At 37.0% G+C, this 10,907-nt stretch overlaps 1 pseudogene; it reads left to right on the forward strand.

Moving 5' to 3' along the window:
- The first annotated feature begins 546 nt into the window (after positions 1-546).
- On the forward strand, positions 547-10,250 carry LOC105926297 (annotated as a pseudogene).
- The last annotated feature ends 657 nt before the right edge of the window (positions 10,251-10,907 follow it).

The following is a 10,907-nucleotide window of genomic DNA, read 5'->3' on the forward strand; positions in this document are numbered from 1 at the left end:
AATGAATATGTGGGCCAGGATCTCCCACACGGCATCGTGTCTAGTGTAGAAACAGAAGAAATAAAAGGTGGCAGCCCTGGAAAGCAGAAGCAGAATTTTTTTTTTTCTTATGTGAAATATGAAAATCGTATTCTGGTTGAACAAAAGCAGTCTGTGTTGCTCAGAAGTGATAAAAAAAAAGTTGAAAGTTGTGAATCTGTTGGTAGTATTTTCACCAAGAGGTGTAGGCTTCTAATTCAACTTAAAGTTCTACAGTTTTATAGCAGTAATAATAATAATAATAATAATAATAATAATAATAATAATAATAATAATAATAATAAAAGAAGAAAACTGTGAAAAAAGACAGCTACTGGGATTGATGATGTAATATTTTACACACTCCATTGCATGTGTACTTGGCGGCTGTATATAGGTGTAATAAACACAAACATTTTTCTCCTATGTCATGCAGAGAGAGGTCAAAGAGAAGAGGGGAGAGGCAGAGTAAAGGTCAGACTCCACAGCAGTATAGCTTCACAGCATGGTTACTCTGGCAATGCAAACATGAGTGTGGAAAGGGGCAAGTCAGAGGAGATGAAGGAAAACTGCCTATCGCTGCATCCTCTGGACATGGCAGCTGTCCCTGAGCCAGAGCTGCTGTGCATATTTGGGACGGGGGATCTGGGGCACTCTCTGGGCCTCTGTCTGCTCCAGTCTGGCTACAGAGTTATGTACGGCAGCAGAAGACCACACAGATGTGGCCCTTTGCCTCAAGGAGCTCAGGTACAACACGTGACACAACACTGAAGCTAGAGTTTGTTTCATGAAAGCAAAACGAAAGCATAAATGTATGTATGCTGTATGAGTTATGTGCGGAAGAGTTCAATTAAGGGTTTGTACAGGTGATGGCCCATGCAGAAGCAGCCAAATGTGCTAACCTGAACTTCATTTGTGTTCACCATGAACACTATGAATTCTTGACAACAATGGATCATCATCTTCAAGTGAAGGTAAGGTTAGATTAGGTAAACCTAATCTAACAATATGGTTTGGATTTACTTTCAGTTCAATTCAGTTTATTTATATAGAGACAAATTGCTGCAAATGTATTTTTAAGGGACTCTGGAAAAAATAAAAATCCAATTAACCCAATAACAGGATAAGTTGCAATAATAGCTTTCACATATTCCTAAAATAACTCAGCAAAACTTTGTTTGAAATCTTGGTTTGGTACTTAATGGGTAAAATATTGGCAAAATACAGGACTGTCTCAGAAAATTTAAATATTGTGATAAAGTTTTTTTATTTTCTGTAATGCAATTAAAAAACATGAAATGTCATACATTCTGGGTTCATTACAAATCAACTGAAATATCGCAACCCTTTTATTGTTTTAATATCGCTGATTATGGCGTACAGCTGAAGAAAGCTCAAAAATCCTATCTCAAAATATTAGAATATTTCCTCAGACCAAGTAATAAAAAATTATAACAGCAAAACAAAATCAAACATTTGAAAATGTCCATTAATGCACTCAGTACTTGGTTGGGAATCCTTTTGCACAGATTACTGCATCAATGTGGCGTGGCATGGAGGCAATCAGCCTGTGGCATTGCTGAGGTGTTATGGATGCCCAGGATGCTTCAATAGCGGCCTTTAGCTCATTTGCATTGTTGGCTGTGGTGTCTTTCAGCTTCTTCTTCACAATACCCCACAAATTCTCTATGGGGTTCAGGTCAGGGGAATTGGCAGGCCAATCAAGGACAGTAATGCCATGGTCAGTACACCAGTTACTGTGAGAATTTTATGTCGTCTCTTAACCACTACCATACTTGTGATTTAGTTTACTGAACCAAGCTGAGTGTTTTTCAAGGCTCAGGAAACCCTGCAGTGTTTCGAGTTAATTAGACGATTCAAGTGATTAGTTAAAATAGCCTACTAGTATACTTTTTCACGATATTCTAATATTTTGAGATATTGACTGCCTATTTGGGTTTCTTAAGCTGTAAGCCATAATCAGCGATATTAAAACAATAAAAGGCTTGCGATATTTCAGTTGATTTGTAATGAATCCAGAATGTATGACATTTCATGTTTTTTAATTGCATTACAGAAAATAAAGAACTTTATCACAATATTCTAATTTTCTGAGACAGTCCTGTAATCTGTCACATTGAAGTTCCATTTCTCGACCATATCTCTAAAACATATTGACCAATCAGAGTGATAATAATAACATTTCTTTGGGTGAGACCAGAGGGGATATAACATATCCAGCTAATAATCACCTATCCCAATGCACAACCTTAGGGAAACAAGCTATGTAACACTGCTCAGGTACCTTTAAAGAAACCATTGTGTCAAACACAAAGTTGAGAATTTTTATTAACTGTAAATTTTACTCTCAAGAACCAGAATCAGTATTTAGTGAATGTGTGGTTTGTTTTAAAATGATTAATTTGTTGCGTGACTTCCTCTCCAACCAAGCTCATGATGCAGATTCTACAAAGTTTAAATTAACCTCACATAATGATTTCACATGTATGTTGTTTATATACAGTATATTCCTGTTTTGTATGTTCCCATTTGTTTAAACTGAGTTATGACAGCATATTATGTTCATATTTTATTTTCATTAAATATTTCTTTTTTCTAGTGCTATAGTAACAACATAAATGTACAAGGGAAAATAGGTCAGAAGGGATATGGTCCCTCCCCCAGTAGGACACAGCCAAATAACCTCCAAAGGTAAACATCATAACAACTACCTCTCAGTGTTGAAAATGAACGTGGTTGCATCTTATATATATATTATTATATCTGTATAATATGATTGAACTTGACTTTGTAAAGTGCCTTGAGATGACATGTTTCATGATTTGGCGCTATATAAATAAATAAATAATAATGTAAGCTTTTACATTAAAAGGTCCTGGTACTTGTTTTTGATGCTAGTACAAACCTTTTGTCATTTTAGTAAGGCTTTGATAAGTGCAGTGGTTGGCATTTTTTCCAACTTTTGAGTTGTTGTATGTATGCCAAAATTGTTAATTATCAAGTAAGAGTTTTGAATATGTTCTGTTTTGAAGGTGTTGGTGGATCTCAGTAACAATCTGAGGAAAGACATATATTCGGAAGCCAATGCTGTCACTTGCAGAGGTAATAATATCTAGACTAAGTACAGAAGAGAAATTAATATAAATTATTGTTGTATGGTGGGCTGCAAATTTAATCCAATTATAACCTATTACCTATCATAGCTTTGTGTAAGGCTTCTAGATGGTGTTGCACTTTAAAAGGTTCATTAATAAGAATCAGTGCCTGTATTCCCAACGAATCCTAAGACTAAAAGTAGTGATGTCATTTTAGGAAATTTGCCAAATTCTTAGATTTTTCTCGGGAATTCTACCGCATTATTCATAAAAGTTATTCACAAAGCACCCCAGGCTTTAAGAGGGCTCCAAAAGTAAAAAAAAAAAAAAAAAAAAGAAGAAAAATAGGAGTACCGAGGAGGAGTTTTAGCGAGCCTATGAGTGCAGATGATGGATATAGAGAGAGCTGATTGGCTCATCCACCACCTCAACAGTGAAGGAAATGAGCACATAAACGTCTATAACAATCATTCAATTATTACTATGCAAATAAGATAAACCTTATCATTCATGAGGATGATAAGGTCTCTGAAACTAATCAATTTCCCCCTACATAGGGGAAATTGATTAGTTTCAGAGACCAGATTTGTTAAAGGTGTGCCGCCAGCAATGTAATTTTATTGAGGATAAATAAATAATAGGAAAAATATTGAATAATCAAGAATAAAAAATTGGAGAACTGTACAAAGAATATAGTACAGAAGAATTTTTATTATTTACAGAAATGCTCACAATTACAAATATTTTTGAAGAAATGGAAAATGTAGCAGAAAAATATAAGACTCTAGACAAGATAAAAGAGGTGAGAAAGTAGTTCCTGTATTGTACATCCATCTCCTCTCTGGCTTTTGGTTGCTGCACAAAGCGCTTCTCACTTTCCAGACTGGTGCGTAAAAGCACCAAGATGCACAGAGAAAAATTGATCTGTGCTTCAAAGTCTGCCCATTTGCATTGGGACCATTTTACCTTTCAACACTCCACTATTCTCCTCCCAGAACTGTGTGGGACAGAGACACCCCTCCTCTCAGTTTTTTTCACCTTTTTTTCCTCCATTTTATGTTGTTCGTGTTGCCAAATACAACCGCTTTATACAAGCAGGCAATCCCAGTAAAATGCTAACTGGTGAGTGCGCATTAATATCAAATAGATGAAGCAATAAAATGACCAGTATGGTGAGTAAGCATAACAAGCAAATTAAAATAATGATGAGGATATAAATAAGGTGCATTCAAACATTTTGATGCTGTGTGACAATAATTTAACTGTCACAATTATTCATCATGTCACAAATTTCTTAATCCAGTCTAAATTGTTAATTTCTCTCCTTTGATGACTAGGAGCACATCTGTAATTTTTCCCTTGTTCTATCAAATAATGCTTAGGCACCAGCACCCCTCGCGACCCCACAAGGGATAAAGCCTGTTGGAAAATGGATGGATGGATGGAATTTAATACTTTCACATGAAATGTTTACACATCAATGTCTAACTCATGTTTCACATTTAACCCTATAATAAATTGTCTGATCAATTTAGTTGTAATAAGGTCAACGAGACACTTCTTCCTATTTATCACTCTGAGGAAAATTTGCCCCACTCCACACTTTTAGCTGTGGGATGTTTGAAGGGTTTCTTGCATTTATGGCCCTTTTAAAGAACACCTAAAACTTCTCAATGAGATTAAGCTCTGGGCTTTGACTTCACTTAGACTTTTCACTTCCCCTACTCATCCATGGTCTCACATTTTCCAAAAGCAGGATCTGAGCAAGTAGAAGTCATGCTGTATTCTGTGATGGTGACCTGGTCAAATCCTTCTGCTTTATTGCATCCTCTAACCATGGGACGTACAGCTCTGTGCTTTACACAGGCTTCTTTTCCTGGAATGCTGTATTTGGATTATGCCAAACATGTCCTCTGATCTAGCACTCATGTTATTTAATGTTAGACTCATTTGTCCAAACATTATTATATGGTCTTTGCCTAATCAGTCTGGCCTTCATGTTTTCCTTATGAGGCAAAGTTTTCCTCAATGTACACCTCCCTTGGAAGTTAAACCTGTTCAGCCTCTTTCTGATTGTTCAGATATTAACTTTCACATGCCATTTTAGAGTTTTTGTAGATTTGTTTTAGCATTTTATGTACTGCTCTCAGAGCAAACTTATTGGGATGGCTAAACCTGGAACTCACAATTAAATAGCAGATTTAAAATTCTTTTGAAACATCTTTAAATTTCTTACCAGTTTCATAGGCTTCTGCAATCTTCATTTTGAGTGCCTAATACAGCTCTTTTATAACAATAATAACAAGAAACTTTATTAAACTAGATTTGTCCTATTAAGATCAAAATATCTTCTTTGCAAGAGAGACTTGGCCCAGAGGGGCAGCACACAGTGAAAAAAAAGCTGTAAACACATCTATCATGTTTTGTGATGTAGTGGCTGAACTGAAGTGTGAGCAGGAGCCAGGAGCCGCCATTATGATAATCAAATTTAATAAACATCAAAAGAACTTACAAAAGCGAGAAACAGGGAACTGAACAGCGGTTGCAAACGAAGAATCATACAAATGGAGAGTGTGACCAGGCATCTTAAATTCAGGGATGTGAGGAGAGAAAGACATAAAGAACAGGTCAAAGCAATCGGATGATTATGGGTGACAGGTAAGAGCAATCAAGGCACGAGTTTTTGGGAGATTAATGACGGAGCAGAACGGGAGCAAAAACCGGAAGAAATCTAGCAGACAATAATAGTAAAATGCTGCAGAAAGAAATAAACAAAAACTAAAGGATAATAAATCAAAGAAGGCACGATCCAAGAAAGTCCACAGCAAATACCTGAAGATCGTGACATCGATATATAATACAATATTTACAACAAACAAAAAGTTAAAAAAAAATATTTACATGGAAATAAGACAATTGCACTTATTTAAATTGGATATGATGGGATCTATCATGTCCTTAAATACATTTACAGAAACCAGAGTTTTGAGTTTGAGTTTTGACTGCACACTGTTCCATGAATTTGGAGATGCTTTTCCACTCCAACTCGAGGAACATTAAAATAAAAATAAGTCCTGAGATCAGAGATTGCAGGCCCTATTATTTGAAACTGAAAAATATGATAAATAAGGTGCCCTCTTTTTAAGAATAGCCCTATAAATCCAGACATACCTATGGCCAGGTCACCACACATGCAGCAATGGCCATTTTACTTTGGCCTTTAAAACAGAGCGATGAGTTAGGGATCCACAGTTTGTGATAAACCTCAAAGCTCCAAGATACACACTATCTAGCATGTGAAGGTATTGAGCAGAGGCATTTATGTATAATAATGACCATGGTGCTGTCCCTCACCTCAACAGTCACGAGCAAACCCAAACCAAATGTCTGAGGTTTAAACAGGGTAAACAGCCGTCACAATGCTGAGTTGGGATGTTGTAAGCATTTGCGTGATACGTGTGTGTGTGTGTGTGTGTGTGTGTTTTTTTCTAAACCAATAGGGGTGAAATATTGTGTGTTCTCTAGTTTGGTCCCCAAAGCTGCTGTGGTGAAAGGCCTTAACGCACTGTCTGCCTGGGCCCTACAGAATGGACTGTTAGCAGGGAAACGGGTAAGAAATAATCAATCTTTTAGAGAACGACAGTGGGATCAAGGCGAAACAACACCAGGAAGCTGCCAGGCATTAAGAAATACTTCAGCTGACAGGAGGAAAGAAGCAGAGACAGAGCAGTTACAGGGAGGAGATTACCAACTTGATCTGTTCATGATGAGAAACGCTTGAGACCAAACCAAGAAACAATAACTGCTTTCATCGCTTGTTGTACATTGGGAAAATGCCTCTTAGATTTGTAAATATAAAAAGAGATTACTTCGTCATACACAGTGCACTTGGAAATGGGATTCTTTTCATTTGCCTTCCTGCTGATAACTGATTGTATTAACTTTCCATCTGAGGGGTAAAGAAAATGAGGACATTGTAAAAAAAAAAAAAAAAGAAACATCACAAACAAACACACCTTATGATGTTACAAAGTTGAAAGCCCAGGGTTTATTGCAACCTTCGTTTCAGTTTGTTTCAAGAGAAGCACAAACATGCTGGAACCCCCGGAGACCAAACCTGAATCTGCCTCAAATCCTCTTTTGCACAAACATTCTTTCGTATTTGTACACACTCATGCACACATGCTTGCATGTGCGCGCACGCATACACACACACACACACACACACATACAAACACCTCTGCGAAACTCTATTTCTTTGAAAACAGGTAAAGAACATGAATTGTGTCTTTCTCACTGCACATGTAGTTGCAATATGTATTCATGCGCACACATACATACTTGTGAATGTGTGCTATTCCCTGGCCAGCAATTTGATTAGATCCACAGCGGGGCTGTGGCGCTGTCACATTTACATTCAGATGGAGATTTAGTCTGTCGGCCATCCCCTGCTGTTACTGGTGCAGTAATGTAGGCAGACATGGCTGGCTGCCCAGTCCACTTATACACACACCTGGGGAAAAGTGCTCTATCCTTCCGACTCTCACACACGCCTGTCAGACTGCTCTCTCCCAACACTCTGCAGCTCTTAGTTTCTTACAAACAACTTAATCATCTTATCCTAGAGCTGAGAGGTAAAGATGATAAGCGTCAGCACGGCGAGATCTAGAAATGGGATTTAATACTGAGCATATGTGTCTATGCAGTGGACTTGTGCCTTTACAGAGTCAAACGATGCAGAGGAGTTTCAGCTCAAAAGATTACAGAAGCAACAGTGGGAGATAAACAAAAGAAGGATTTGTCCTCAGACAGATTTTGAATGTAAATTTTTTTTCTGGATTTCACTCTTCGCAAATTCGCAGACACCGGCGATGAACTTGGAGCACAAGCAGCAAGTAAAAAGAATGTAAGAGTGCGGCGGGAGAAACTTGATTTGATTTTTATAATCATTCAGAGTTATTTAAATAGAAAATGGTATGTTTATGTTTAAAGCATGATTTGGTATGATTACTGGTAAGGATGATTAGATTTCGTAGAATCTGAGAGCTTTTGTTGTATTTGCTTTTAGCAGGTTGATGAGAGTAAATTGTTTTCTGTTAAGAAATTCACACTTTATTCAGTTTGCGTACTCTTTGATTGCAACTGTTACAGTTTAGAAATATTCAGCCTTTTACACCCATTTGTAGAAGTGGAATCTCCTGCAGACTCAATCACCATATAAACAACCAAAAGGAGCTTTTTAATCTTTGTCCTAATCCTTCCAAAATCTCACTCCAACTATGAGTAATGTTAAGTTTAATGCAACACTTTAAAAGGGACACAGTACACATATGTGGTTGTCAAAGAAATATAGAGAGAAAGAAGAAAAAACGTGGATGCTAAAGATGCTACAGCAGATTTGAACTTCTCTCCCCTCCTTCTTGATCCTGTTAGCTTGTCTATCTGGGTCATTTAACTCTTTCTCACAAATACTTACTGGCATCCCAAGTAGTTGTCTGCATTCTATATGCGCAGGGTCTTTATGAAGCGCAAACGTTATAGGTTTATAAACTATTAGTTTATAAAAAGACAATTTAAACAGAAAATAAATTACCAATATTGAACCGTGCTTTTATTTTAGATGTATTGAAACCTGTATTTCTTCATAACTTCTTTGTCAATTTTTTCACACTTATTTGAAATTGCTTCATATTTCTGAAGAAAACCACAACAAAGAAGTTTTCTTAAGTGCCTTACATAGATGCATAAAACAACTCTTCTGCATTTATTTTCTTGATAAGCTCATTTTGAACTGGTGCAAGAAAGTGACGTCGTCTATTCTTTTCAAGGATGTCCTTAGTGATATTTGATAAAGTACACAGAGCTAGAAACTTTTGGGAATCTATTTTAGATTTACCAAATTATAAAAACAAACAGTCATAGGTATAAAAACTGCGTTTGGAATAAAAATACAAATTGTGGTTTTTAAAATCACTTTGTTTTCATGTGGAAAAACACTTTCTAAACCTTTTAGCTGCTGCAAATTTTTTATGTTCCCTAAACTGTGTGCAGGTGGAGCTGTGTGGAGAAAGTGGAGGAGCAAAGCAGGTTGTGGCATGGATGGCTTCCAAACTGGGCCTCATTGTTCTGGATAAAGGGTCTCTGTCAGCAGCCAGAGAGTTGGATGACTTCCCCATGAAGTTGTTCCCAGAGTGGAGGCTACCTTTGCCCATAGCTGTGGGCCTCAGCACCTTCTTCTTCTTCTACATCCTCATTAGAGATATTATCTATGCTTATGTTGAAAAAAAGAATGAGATCTCATACTGAATAATGATGTCCCTGACCAACAAGTTAAACACTTGTCCACAATAACTAGTCTATTTGTGGATCTATAGATTTTATTCTCAAGGTTGTTTTAAAAAAAAACATATTTCAGGTGTTTCCAATTGTGGCCCTCATTATGCTGTCTCTCTGTTACCTGCCCGGTGCTATAGCTGCTTTCTTTCCACACAGAGGTACCAAATACAGGTGAGATCATCACACAAATAGCAAGGAAATGTAAAAAAATAATCTCTTTGAAAATGTGAAACATTATGGACCTTTTTGTAGTAACTCAAAAAGTAAAATAAAAAGTGTTTGGCTTTGGTGTTGCTTTTTCCAGGCGTTTCCCTAACTGGCTGGACTGCTGGATGCTTTGCAGGAAGCAGATGGATGTTGTTGTACTCGGTTATGCTTTTCTGCATGCCATCTACACATTCATCATTCCTATTCGCTATGCTGTCAGGCACAAACTCATCTTGGCAGTGGTGGATGAGGTACACCAAGATGATCCAAACCAGTTACAATGTTTTCACAGTTGTGTAAAAAGAAGAGCAAGACACTAACAATACAAAATAAATCACTTATTTCTCCGTTCTTTTTCTGTCTTCCTTTCTTTTGTAGATGAAGAACATTAAAACCTTCCCATTTTACTTTGATAATACAGAAGCGTGGGGCACAGACTCATTTTTTCATTGGGAATCCTGGGATTTTTTTCTTTTTGTCCTGTTAGGACTAACATCCCTACCCTCTGTGGGAGGCTCCCTCAGCTGGAGAGAATTCAGCTTTATTCAGGTCAGAGCTTTGTTTGAAATGTGAATGTGTGTGTGAGTGTGCATTTCACCTTTACGAGTATGAACATTATCACGTCACGTGAAGTAAATCAATCAGTAGAAAAGATCTTTAAGCACTTTTGTGGAGGGTTATATTTGGACTTCCCAACTTCTTTTACGATAGTCATTAAAATGTTCCGAAAGCAGGAGCTGCTGGCACCCGTCTCCCTGGAGCAAAGTTAAATAACTCCCTAACACAGGAACACAGAGTAAAAGCCTGGTGGACTATTGCCTGGAATTTTAAATGTTAAGTTATTCATTAAATAGAATTATGATACCTGGTGTAAGTCCCAGGAGGGACATTGTTAATACAGGTCACAAGCCTATTTATGTAAAGGTCAGGTCCATAAGTAGACACCAGAATGAGGCCCACAGAAAGACGCATAGGTCAAAATAATGCTTGTGATCTGTTGAAAAGAGTTGTGAAAGATTTTACACTTGAGTTAGCAATTTTCAAAAAAAAAAAAAAAAAAGTATTTTTTTCTAGTTACAGATGTCATTTGTGTGACTAGAAGAATCTATGCATATTAAGCCTCACAATTGGATTTGGTGTTTCAAACTAATTAAATAAGTTATCCCCTGTTCATGATAATGATTGGTTAGTACTTCATCACATTCATATGGTTCTTTTGTTTGTTTGTTT

This window comes from Fundulus heteroclitus, chromosome 3 (assembly GCF_011125445.2).
Source record: "Fundulus heteroclitus isolate FHET01 chromosome 3, MU-UCD_Fhet_4.1, whole genome shotgun sequence".
NCBI classification, from domain to species: domain Eukaryota; kingdom Metazoa; phylum Chordata; class Actinopteri; order Cyprinodontiformes; family Fundulidae; genus Fundulus; species Fundulus heteroclitus.